Raw genomic sequence first — 13,042 nt, 5'->3', positions numbered from 1 at the left:
AGGCCCCGACTCCCCACCTGCAGGGGAGTCACTTCACAGGCGGTGAAGCAGGTCTGCAGGTGTCTATCTTTCTCTCCCCCCCTCTCTCTTTCCCTCCTCTTTCCATTTCTCTCTGTCCTATCCAACAACGACATCATCAACAACAACAATAACTACAACAACAAAACAAAGGCAACAAAAGTAAATAAATATAAAAAAATAAAAAAGAATGTTACTAGGTAGTAATATCAGAGCAAGAAGAATGCTTTTTTAGTTTATTTATTTATTTATTTATTTTTTCCTCCAGGGTTATTGCTGGGCTCGGTGCCTGCACCATGAATCCACCGCTCCTGGAGGCCATTTTCCCCCTTTTGTTGCCCCTGTTGTAGACTCGTTGTGGTTATTATTATTACCATTATTGATGTTGTTCGTTGTTCTCTATCTAATAAAAAAGATAATAAATTAAAAGAAAATTTTAAAAAAGGAATGGCAATATAAAATGCCAACATCAGCCAGATAGCTTCAACCAAGTAATTTACTTCAAGTTAAAAATAATAAAAATTTGGCAGGGGAAATATCATAATGATTATACAAAAAAGACTTTCATGACTGAGGCTGTAAAGACCCAGGTTCAATTATTTTTTTATTATCTTTATTTATTTATTGGATAGAGACAGTCAGAAATTGAGCAGAAGGGAGAGACAGAGAGGGAAAGAAATAGAAAGACCCTGCTTTACCAGGGTAAAGAAATCAAGAGGGGAAGGGGAGATACAGAGGGAGGAAGATAGAGAGACACCTGTACCCCTGCTTCAACACTCTTAAAGCTTTCCCCCTGCAGGTGGGGACTGGGGGCTCAAACTCGGGTTCTTGTGTATTGTAACATGCGCTCAATCAAGTGCGCCACCATCAGGCCCCTATATTGCCATTCCTATTGTACAAAGAAATACTGCTCAGTTGTGGATTGTGACGGTGCTGGGGACTGAATTTAGGACCTCTGAGTCAGTCTTTTTTGCACAACCATTATGCTATCCCTCTGGCCCGAGATATATTTTTTGCCTCCAGGGTTATTGCTGGGGTTCAGTGCCTGCACCATGAATCCACTGCTCCTGGAGGCCATTTTTCCCCCTTTTGTTGACCTTGTTGTGGTTATTATTATTGTTGTTGATGTCGTTCGTTGTTGGTTGGATAGGACAGAGAGAAATGGAGAGAGGAGGGGAAGACAGAGAGGGGGAGAGAAAGACAGACACCTGCAGACTTGCTTCACCACCTGCGATGTGACTCCCCTGCAGGTGGGGAGTCGGGCTTGAACCGGATCCTTACGCCGGTCCTTGAGCTTTGCGCCACATGCGCTTAACTCACTGTGCTACCGTCTGACCCCCTGTACTTATGTATTAGTGAGAATGCGAGGGGAGAGAGAGAAAGCAGGGGCTCAAACCCAGGTCATCGTGCATGTCCTTGCACTTTGTACTATGTGTGCTTAACCGGGTGTGCCACTCCTCAGCCCCTTCCAATAAATAATAACGGTTAAAATAATAAATTCTCCTGTAGAATGTAGGCAGGTAATAGAAAACCTTTAAAGAAATTATTTAACTAGAGAGAGAGTATCACAGCACCACTTCAGTATATGAAGTATTGCGGATTCAAGTGAGAACTTCATGATGCAAGTGCTGTGCTCTACCACTGCATCATCTCCTGAGCCACTAATTTTCTAAAGAGAGATATAGAGGTGAGGAGAGAGAGACACCACAGCACAGAAACTTCCTTCAATGCATCCAGGGCCAAACTCAAACTTAGGCTTATATACATGGCAACACAGCACACTATTCAAGTGGGCTATTTTTCTGAACCGCAGCTGACTTTTTTTTTTTTTGCCTCCAAGGTTATCACTGGGGCTCCGGACTTGTACTATGAATCCACTGCTCCTGGAGGCCATTTTTTCCATTTTTGTTGCCCTTGTTACCCCTGTTGTTACTCTTTTTTTTTAAAAAAATTTTATTTATTCCCTTTTGTTGCCCTTGTTGTTTTATTGTTGTTGTTATTGGACTTAGAGAAATGGTGAGAGGAGGGGAAGACAGAGAGGGGAAGAGAAAGATAGACACCTGCAGACCTGCTTCACCGCCTGTGAAGTGACTCCCCTGCCGGTGGGGAGCCGGGGGTTCCAACCGAGATCCTTACATTGGTCCTTGCGCTTTGCACCACATGCGCTTAACCCGCTGTTCTACCGCCCGACTCCCCCTGTTGTTATTCTTATTGCTGTTGTTGTTGCTGGATAGGGCAAAGAGAAATAGAAAGAGGAGGGGAAGACAGAGAGGAGAAAGACAGCTGCAGACCTGCTTCACAACTTGTGAAGCGACCCAGCTGCAGGTAGGGAGGGGGGGGAGGCTGGAACCGGGATCCTTACACTGGTCCTTGGGCTTTGCGCCATATGCACTTAACCCGCTGTGCTACCACCCCGCCCCCACAACTGACATTTTTACACATACTGTAGGCAGCCTCTAAAATGAGCTTTGATGATTTCTTCAGTGAAGATATAATAGCCATACTTTTGTACTTGCCTTGAATGTATGTTGTACTCATTTCTAACCAATAGAAGTGATAGGGCAGCTCTTCCAAGATTTTGTTATAAAAAGACTGGCTTGAGAGTCAGGCTGTAGCAGCGGGTTAAGCGCTCGTGGCGCAAAGCGCAAGGACCGCCGTAAGGATCCCGGTTCTAAGCGCCCGGTTCCCCACCTGCAGGGGAGTCGCTTCACAGGCTGTGAAGCAGGTCTGCAGGTGTATGTCTTTCTCTCCCCCTCTCTGTCTTCCCCTCCTCTCTCCATTTCTCTTAGTCCTATCCAACAATGACGACATCAATAACAACAATAATAACTAAAACAATAAAATAAGAGCAACAAAAGGGATTAAATATTAAAAAAAAAAAAAAGACTGGCTTCATCTTGAATGCTTCCTTATGTTCTATTGCTCACTCTGAAGGAAGGCAATTGCTATGTTGTCAGCTATCTGTGGGGAGGTCTCTGGCCAACAGCCCAGGTCCTTAGTCCAGTACTTCTCCAGGAACTGAATCTTTCCAACATCCACATGAGTGAGCTTTGAAGCAGACTCCAGCAATCTCCTGAGAGACCTTGAGCCAGAGGTGCCTAGCTCAGCAGTGTCTGGATTCCTGACTTTCAGAAACTGTGAGATCATAAATGTTTATGGTTTTAAGGTACTAAGTTTGGGGATGAATTATGTTATGCAGCAATAAATAACACAATACTGTCATGTGACTTTTGGAATGTCAAAAATAGTGATTTCACCATTTTCAGCCCATCTTGAATGGAGCTTGAAGAAATCATGGTAAGTGAAATAAGTCAGAAACATAAAGATAAATATGGGATGATCTCTCTCTCTCAGGCAGAAGTTGAAAAACAAGATCAGCGGAGTCCCGAGGTAGCGCAGCAGGTTAAGCGCAAGTGGTGCAAAGCACAAGGACCGGCCTAAGGATCCTGGTTTGAGCCCGGCTCCCCACCTGCAGGGGAGTCGCTTCACAGGATGTGAAGCAGGTCTGCAGGTGTTTCTCTTTCTCTCCCCCTCTCTGTCTTCTCCTCCTCTCTCCATTTCTCTCTGTCCTTAAAAAAAAAAGGGGGGGGGGAGTCGGGCGTTAGCGCAGCGAGTTAAGTGCACGTGGCGCTTTGCAAGGACCGGCATAAGGATCCCATTTTGAGCCCCCCGCTCCCCACCTACAGGGGAGTCGGGGAGTCGCTTCACAAGTGGTGAAGCAGGTCTGCAGGTGATACCTTTCTCTCCCCCTCTCTGTCTTCCCCTCCTCTCTCCATTTCTCTCTGTCCTATCCAACAACAATGACATCAATAACTATAACAATGTTAAAACAACAAGGGCAACAAAAAGGGAAAATAAACAAATATAAAAAAAACTAAAATAATAATAATAAGGGAGTTGGGCGGTAGCACAGTGGTTAAGCGCAGGTGGCACAAAGCACAAGGACCGGCATAAGGATCCCGGTTCAAGCCCCTGGCTCCTCACCTGCAGGGAAATTGCTTCACAGGCAGTGAAGCAGGTTTGCAGGTGTCTATCTTTCTCTCCCATTCTCTGTATCCCCCTCCTCTCTCCATTTCTCTCTGTCCTATCCAACAACGAAGACATCAATAACAACAATAATAATAAGTACAACAATAAAACAAGGGCAACAAAAAGAGAAAATGAATAAATATTTAAATAATAATAATAATAAATTTTAAAAATAGAGAAAAAAAAGAAAAAGAAAAACAAGATCAAAAGAGCAAACACAAGTAGAACCTGAACTAGGGTTGGTGTATTGCACCAAAGTAAAAGACTCTGGGGTGTTTGGGGAGGTGGGGTGGAAAATACAGGTCCTGGAAAAGGATGACAGAGGACCTAGTGGGAGTTGTATTGTTATGTGGAAAACTGAGAAATGTTATGCATGTACAAACTATTGTATTTGCTGTCAACTGTAAAACATTAATCCTCCAATAAAGAAAGTAAAAAAAATGTCAATTTAAAGACACTAAAAAAGACTAGGGAGGAAAATAAAATTGATCTGTTGCAGAGCCCATGATTATATTACTTATTTGCTTACAGTTTCCTAGGCATTCTAGTCACACTGACTGGATTCCCTATCAGTGGCAAATTTCATTCAGTCTATGTCGGTTCATACAAGTTTTATATGTTCAAAGTGTCACTGATCATTAAGATGCATCTAATTATGCACTCCAACAATCTGAGTATACATGTTAACAACAACTTATTAATTCATACATAAAATCTTTTTGTTGGAGCCAGGTGGTGGCACACCTGGTTAAATGCACATGTTACAATGCATAAAGGCCCAGGTTCAACCCCCCCCCACTCCCCCACTCCCGTTCCCACCTACAGGGGGAAAGCTTTGCAAGTGGTGAAGCAGTGCTGTAGGTGTCTGTCTCTCTCCTTCTTTTTCTCCCCCTTCTCTCTTGATTTCTGGCTGTCTCTATCAATAAATAAATATTAAAAAGTTTCAAAAAATCTTTTGTCTACCAGAAATTCAAAAATAAGTTCACTAAGTCTTATCAATTCCCTTAGTCATTGTTTTGAATAAGTTCACAGGATAATTGTATTTGAACTTATTATTTTTTTCTTTTGTTGAGCTGTAACAGTTTATTTTATTTATTTATTTTAATGAGAAATACAGAGAGAGGGGAGAGAGACCAGAGACTCAGCTCTGACTTATGGTGATGCTGGGGATTGAACCTTAGACCTTAGTGACTCAGGCATGATTTTTTTTTTTTTTTTTTACCAGAGCACTACTCAGTTGTGGCTTATAGTGATGTGAGGGATTGAACCTGGGACTTTGGAGCCTCAGACATGAGAGTCTCTTTACATAACCATTATACTATCTACCTCCACCAGAACTTATTCTTTTTTTTTTTTTTTTTTTTTTTTTTAGAACTTATTCTTTATTTTTTGCCTCCAGGGTTATGGCTGGGGCTCAGTACCTGCACTACGAATCCACTGCTCTTGGATGCTATTTTTTTCCCCTTTTGTTGCCCTTGTTGTTTATCTTTGTTGTTGTTATTGCTGTTGTTGTTGGATAGGACAGAGAGAAATGGAGAGAGGAGGGGAGTATGTGGGGGAGAAAGATAGACACCTGTAGACCTGCTTCACTGTGAAGTGACCCCTCCTGCAAGTGGGGAGCTGGGGGCTGGAACTGGGATCATTATGCTGGTCCTTGTGGCCTGCTGCACCACTGCCCAGCCCCCACTTATTCATTTTTAAAAAATAAATCTTTATTTTTATTTAGTTTAAAGAGAGAGACAAAGGAAGACCAGAGCACTGATCAACTCTGGCTTATGGTGGTGCTGGGGTTAAATCTGGGACTTTGGAGCCACAGGCTTAAAAGTCTTTTGAATAAACACTGTGTTGTCTCCCCAACCCTGAACTAATTTATATATTTTTTAAAAGATTTTATTTATTTATTCATGAGAAAGATAGGAGGAGGAGAGAGAAAGAACCAGACAACACACAGATACATGTGCTGCCAAGGATTGAACTCTACACCTCATGCTTGAGAGTCCAATGCTTTATCCACTAGGCCACCTCCAGGATCACCTTATTTATATTAAAAAAAAATTTTTTTTCTGGGCAGGAGTAGATAGCATAATGGTCATGCAAAAAGACTCTCATTCCTGAGGCTCCAAAATTTCAGGTTCAGTTCCCCACACCACCATATGCCAGAGCTGATCAGTGCTCTGGTAAATTAAAATTTTTTTATTATTATCATCTTTTTTTAAATTTAATTTTTTATTTATAAAAAGGAAACATTGACTAAACCATAGGATAAGAGGGGTACAACTTCACACAATTCCCACCACCAGATCTCTGTATCCCATCTCCTCCCCTGATAACTTTCCTATTCTTCAACCCTCTAGGAGTATGGACACAAGGTCATTGTGGGATGCAGAAGGTGGAAGGTCTGGTTTCTGTAATTGCTTCCCTGCTGAACATGGGCATTGGCAGGTCGATCCATACTTCCATCCTGTCTTTCTTTTTCCCTAGTGGGAATGGCTCTGAGGAAGCAGAGCTCCAGGACATAGTGGTGGGGTTGTCTGTCCAGGGAAGTCTGGTCGGCATCATGCTAGCATATGGAACTTGGTGGTTGAAAATAGAGTTACCATACAAAGCCAAACAAATTGTTGACCAATCATGGACCTAAAGGCTGGAATAGTGCAGGTGAAGAGTTGGGGGGCCCTCCATTTTGTAGATAGCTAGTAGGCATATTTTAGCTATATTCCAAAGGGCCTGTGGCTATACTAATGGGTTTGTTTGTTTGTTTTTGCCTGAGCCTGAAATCTGATATGCTGGTGGATCCTAATTATTATCTGGGGAGATGATGTCATGGCTGGCAGAAGGACCAGAAAGCTGGATCAGGGAAGAGAGTAGCTCCCAAATATGGGAAAGGTGTAAAAATACTGTTGACTGTAAACCCCACCGAAATGATGTGATCACATTCAGCTTAGGAGCCTATGTGACCTCTGCATCCCTGTAGATCTGAGCTCACATTCTGTGGTCATAAGCTTGGAACATTCCAAGCTGCCCCAATATCAGGACCCATCTTCCTCAGGTGTAGCATAGAGTATATTGTCCATCCTCTCTTCGGAGGATGGAACATTCTCTACCATTGTTGATCCAAGTTGAGGGCAAGATCCTATGGGGGTCCACAAAGGGGTCTATTGTTCCTGATAGGAATGACCCGATAACAAGGGAGAGAGATCCACCATATGCCAGAGCTGAGCAGTGCTCTGGTAAAAAAACAAACAAAAACGTTGGGGTAGGGAGTCAGGCGGTAGCGCAGTGGGTTAAGCGCACCTGGCGCAAAGCACAAGGACCAGCAGAAGGATCCGGGTTCGAGCCCCTGGTTCCCCACCTGCAGGGGAGTCCCTTTACAAGTGGTGAAGCAGGTCTGCAGGTGTCTATTTTTCTCTCCCCTCTCTGTCTTCCCCTCCTCTCTACATTTCTCTCTCCTAACAACAACGACATCAATAACAACAATAAAAAACAAGGGTGACAAAAAGGGAAAATAAATAAATATTTTAAAATTTTTTTTAAAGGGTTGGGGTATAGCATAATGATTATGTAAAGAGACTTTCATGCCTGAGGCTCTCAAGTCCCAGGTTCAATCCCCCCCACACTGCCATAAGCCAGAACTGAGCAGTGATCTGGTAAAAAAAAAAGAAAGAAAGAAAAAATAAAAAAGCAAGGGCAACAAAAGGGAAATAAATAAATAGATAAATAAATAAAGTAAAAATAAATAAATGTCATATCGGGAGTTTTAGTTTTATAAATCTAGTAATTTATAAATTTATATGTTATACATAACTTAAATAAGATAAAGCTACTTTCAGTGATGACAGACAGAAATCGAGATGGAAGGGGTAGATAGAAAGGGAGACAAACAGGGAGTCGGGCTAGGTAGCGCAGCGGGTTAAGCGCAGGCGGTGCAAAAGCACAAGGACCGGCGTAAGGATCCGGGTTCCAGCCCCTGGCTCCCCACCTGCAGGGGAGTCCCTTCATAGGTGGTGAAGCAGGTCTGCAGGTGTCTCTCCTTTATCTCCTTCTCTCTGTCTTCCCCTCCTCTCTCCACTTCTCTCTGTCCTATCCAACAACAGTGACATCAATAATAACTACAACAATAAAACAACAAGGGCAATAAAAGGGAATAAATAAATATATATAAAAAATTTAAAAAAAAAGAAAGGGAGACTAAGAGTTACCTGCAACACTGCTTCACCGCTCAGAAAGCTCCCCCTGCAGGTGAACCCCGTCCTTGAGCATTGTGGAATGTGCACTTAACCAGGGCAACCACCACCGGCCCCCTTATTATTATTATTTTATTTTTTCTACCTGAGCACTGTTCAACTCTGGTTTATGGTGGTGCAGGGGATTGAACCTGGGATTTCAATCCCAGCCTCACACATGAAAGTCTCTTTGCACAACCATTATGCTATCTACCCCTAGCCAGCACTTATTTGTTATGATGTTATTACTGTGTTTTGTTTTGTTTTTATTAAAGATAGAATATTTATTTATTTTTTTTACCAGAGCACTGCTTAGTACTAGCTTATGTTGGCACGTGGGACTGAAGGTGGGACCATCGAGCTTCAGGCAAAATTGTCTGTTTGCATAACCATTATGCTACCTACCCCCACCACTAGTTTAAGTATTTTATTTATTTTATTTTTGAGATATGCAGAGAGAGAAAGACACAGAGAGAAACACCAGAGCATTGCACAGCTCTGGCTTATTGTGGTGTGAGGGTGGGGGAGGACTGAACCTGGGATTTTGGAGCCTCAAGCATGAGTCTCTTTGCATAACCATTATGCTATCTACTCCCGCCCTCTTTTTTTTTTTTTTTTTTTTTTTTACCAGAGCACTGTTCAGCTTTGGCTTAGGGTGGTACGGGGGACTGAATCTGGGATTTTGGAGCCTCAGAGAGAGTTTATTTCGTTATTTCTTTATTTATTTTTGTGATTCGGGTTCAAGCTCAACCTCCACCCACCACAGTGAAGGAAGCTCAGTGTGGTTTCTTTCTTACTTTTTTTTTCACCTCCCGGTTACCGCTGGAGCTGGATGCCTGCACCTTGAATCCACTACTCTTGGCGGCCATCCCACCCCCCACTCCCCGTTGCTGTTATTGTTTTGTTGTTGGATAGGACAGAGAAAAATTGAGAGAGGAGGGGAATATAGGGAAGGAAAGACAGACACCTGCAGACCTTCTTCACCGCCCGTGAAGCAACCCCCCCTGCAAGTGGGAAGCAAGGGCCTCGAACTGGGATCTCTGCACCAGTCCTTGCGCTTCAAGCCACGTGCGCTCAACCCACTGCACCACCGCTCGACCCACTTTAATTTTTTTTTTCTTTTTGCCTTCAGCTATGGCTGGGGTTCGATGCCTGCACTATGAATCCACTGTTCCTGGAGGCTCCCCCCCTTTTGTTTATCACTGTTTTTATTATTGCTGTCCTTGTTGTTGGATGAGTCAGAGAGAAATCGAGAGAGGAGAGGAAGATAGAGGAGAGAAAGACAGACACCTGCAGACCTGCTTCACCGCTTATGGGGAGTTGGGGGGGCTGGAACCAGGATTCTTATGCAGGTTTTTGAGCTTTGTGCCATGTGCACGCTGCAACCTGGAGCCCCCTTTAATTTCTTTATTAAGAAAATTCATGGTTTATAGTTAATATAGCTGTTGGCACATGTGGCCATAATTAATTGTTAATTAATTTTTTGCCTCCAGGGTTATCACTGGGACTCGGTGCCTGCACTACAAATCCACTGCTCCTGGAGGCCATTTTTCCCCTTTTGTTGCCCTTGTTGTTTATCATTGTTGTTATTATTATTGTTGTTATTGCTGCCGTTGTTGTTAGATAGGGTAGAGAGAAATCGAGAGAGGAGGGGAAGACAGAGAGGGGGAGAGAAGATACTTGCAGACCTTTTTCACCGCCTGTGAAGCACCCCCTGCAGGTGGGGAGCCGGGGCTCTAACAGAGATCCTTTTTTTTTTTTTTTTTTTAGTATCTTTATTTATTTATTGTATAGAGACAGCCAGAAATTGAGAGGGAAGCGGGTGATAGAGAGGGACAGAGACCGAGAGACACCTGCAACACTGCTTCACCACTTGCAAAGCTTTGGTCCTTGTGCATTATAACATGTGTGTTCAACTAGGTGCCCCACCACCTGGTCCTGTTTTTTTAAGTGTTTAAAATTAGTATATGAACAGCTGGGAAGTGGTGCAGAGGGTAAAGTACTGGACTCTCAAGTATGGGGTTCTGAGTTCAATTCCTGGCGGCTTATGTCCCATACTGATGTCTGGTTCACTTTTTTTCTCTCTCCTACCTCTCTTATAAATAAACAAATTGTTCTTAAAATAACTTATTTAATGATTTATTGGCTAGAACAGAAATCGAGAGGGGTGGGGAAGATGGAGAGAAAAAGAGAGACATCTATAGAACCTGCAGCAGTTCTTCACCGCTTCCCCCTGCAAGTGGGAATCACAGGCTTGAATCTGAGTCCTTTGTGCATTGCAACATGTCTGCTCTACCAAGTGTGCCACTGCCTGGCCCCTAAAATAAAATCTTTAAAGAAAGTGTGTGTGTGTGTGTGTGTGTGTGTGTGTGTGTGTGTGTGTGTCCAGCACACAATGCACAAGGACCCAAGGGCCCGTCCCTGCCTGCAGTTGGGGAAGCTTCGTGAGCAGTGAAGCGGTGCTACAGGTATCTCCCTTTCTCTGTCTCTATTTCCTTTCTCCTCTCGATTTCTCTCTGTACTTACCCAATGAATAAGTAAATGAATAATATATATATTTTTTAATTGGGCCTGGGGAGACAGCATGATTATGCTTGAGAGTCCAGGCTTTATCCACTGCACCACCTCCCAGACCACACAGCATAATGATTATATGCAAAAAAACTTTTATGCCTGAGGCTTTGAGGCCCCAGGTTCAATCCCCAGCTCTACCATAACCAGAGATAGGCAGTGGTCTGGTAAAAACAAACAAGTAAACAAAACTAACTCAAGAAGTTAACTCACTGAAGATAAATTTTAAAAGTAATGTCATATTGCTTTTTTAAATTAAATTCAATTAATTTATTTGATAGGATAGGGAGAAATTTAGAGGTGAAGGGAGATAAAGAGAGACACCTATAGGACTGCTTCACTAGCAAAGCTTCACCCCTTCAGACGCAGGCTGGGGGTTTGAACCTTGGTCCTTCCCCATTGTAGTATGTGTACTCAACTATGCCACTGCCTAGCCCCCTATGTCATATTAAAAAATATAACATACATAGGAAATAATCTTTATGTCTACTGTCAGATGAATAGGCAAATAAAATGTGGCATATACATACAGTGGCCTATCATTCAGTCCTAAGAAACAAGGACTAGAAAAACAGCTCACTCAGAAAGTGTGTTGCTGGGCAGGGGTAGATAGCAAAATGGTTATGCAAAGAGACTCTCAAGCCAGAGGCTCCAAAGTCCCAGGTTCAATCCCCTACACCACCATATATCAGAGCTGAGCAGTGCTCTGGTAAAAAAAAAAAAAAAAAAAAAAAGTGTGCTGCTTTGCCATCTGTTCAACACAAGCTCAAGCCCAGTGACCACTGCATTGAAGGAAACTTCAGTGTTGTGGTCTCCTTTGTTATTTCTGCCTCTTTGTCTCTGCCTATATATGAAAAAGTTTTCTCAGAGCAGTGAAATACTGGTGATGACAATAAACAAATAATAATTAACAAAAAACCCAAAGAAATTCTGATACATAGACACCATGAACTTTTTCTTCTTCTTCTAGCGTTTGCCCTTCTTCCGTAGCCAGTCAACAGCGTCAGGTCGAAAGCTGTCAGGAGCTGCTTGTTGCTGGCTTTGAAAGTGACTGGGATCCATGTGGATGGGTACTCACGGGATGCACCACGAGAAGGTCGATCCAATGCATCCCATGAACTTTGAAAATATGCTAAATAAAAAAAAAGACATCAAAGGACAAATATTGTAAAAGGTGAAAGATTTATGCGATCTGAAGAGAAACCAGAGTATCAAAGGACAAATATTGTATGGCTTCATTTGTATGAGACAGAAAATCAAATACTTGCAGGGGTAGATAGCATAATGGTTATGCAAAGATACTCTTATTCCAGGGTGGAGGGTAGATAGTATAATGGTTATGCAAACAGATTCTCATGCCTGAGGCTCCAAAGTCCCAGGTTCAATCCCCCACACCACCACAAACCAGAGCTGAACAGTGCTCTGGTAAGAAAAAACAAACAAACAAAAAAAGGGTCCAATAAAAAAAAAAGATACTAATATTCCTGAGGCTGCAAAGTCTTGGGTTCAGTTCTCCCACACCACCCTACCATCAGCCAGAGCTGCCTAGTGTTCTGATAAAAAAAGAAAGAAAAGAAAGTGAAAAAAATAAAATGAAAGAGTGGAATACCAGGAGTCAAGGGAATTTATTTTGTGATAGATACAGGGTTCCAGTTTGGGATGATGAAAAAATTCTTTAGTGGACAGTGGTGATGTTTGCACCATAAAAATGGTTAAAGTGGTGACTTTTTGTTTTATGGTTAACTAACATCCGATGTAACATACATTGCGAAATGTGTACTGCACATACATTATCAGTTTAGAAATAACCATCATCTAGAAAAAAAAAGAAGTAAAATATTATCGGGTGGTACCTGTGTGCCTCTCTCCCCAGGGCAGATCAGTACTACTCTGACTCTTAACATTTGCTTTTAAAAAATCAGACTATGATGTGGTAATATAGGATAACTTAAATTAACACAACAAACAAGAGAGTATTTCTTTAATTTCCAATATTTTCCAAATACAAACAACTTTTAAAAACTTTTGCTCTTTTCCTCTTTCTCTCTGGAAAGTCTTCACATTCTGAAACCTATCTTGTTTCTGCAGTTGACCTTACCTGCAAAGATTAAAAATTCTTCATAGTGGAATTTTAGATTTTTATTCCTCCCGCTCTCCCTTGCCTCCAACTACAAAGAAACAATGGTTTAAACCCTTTGTGCCCT

This window comes from Erinaceus europaeus, chromosome 12, assembly GCF_950295315.1.
Source record: "Erinaceus europaeus chromosome 12, mEriEur2.1, whole genome shotgun sequence".
NCBI lineage: Eukaryota > Metazoa > Chordata > Mammalia > Eulipotyphla > Erinaceidae > Erinaceus > Erinaceus europaeus.
This window is presented reverse-complemented; position numbering follows the sequence as displayed.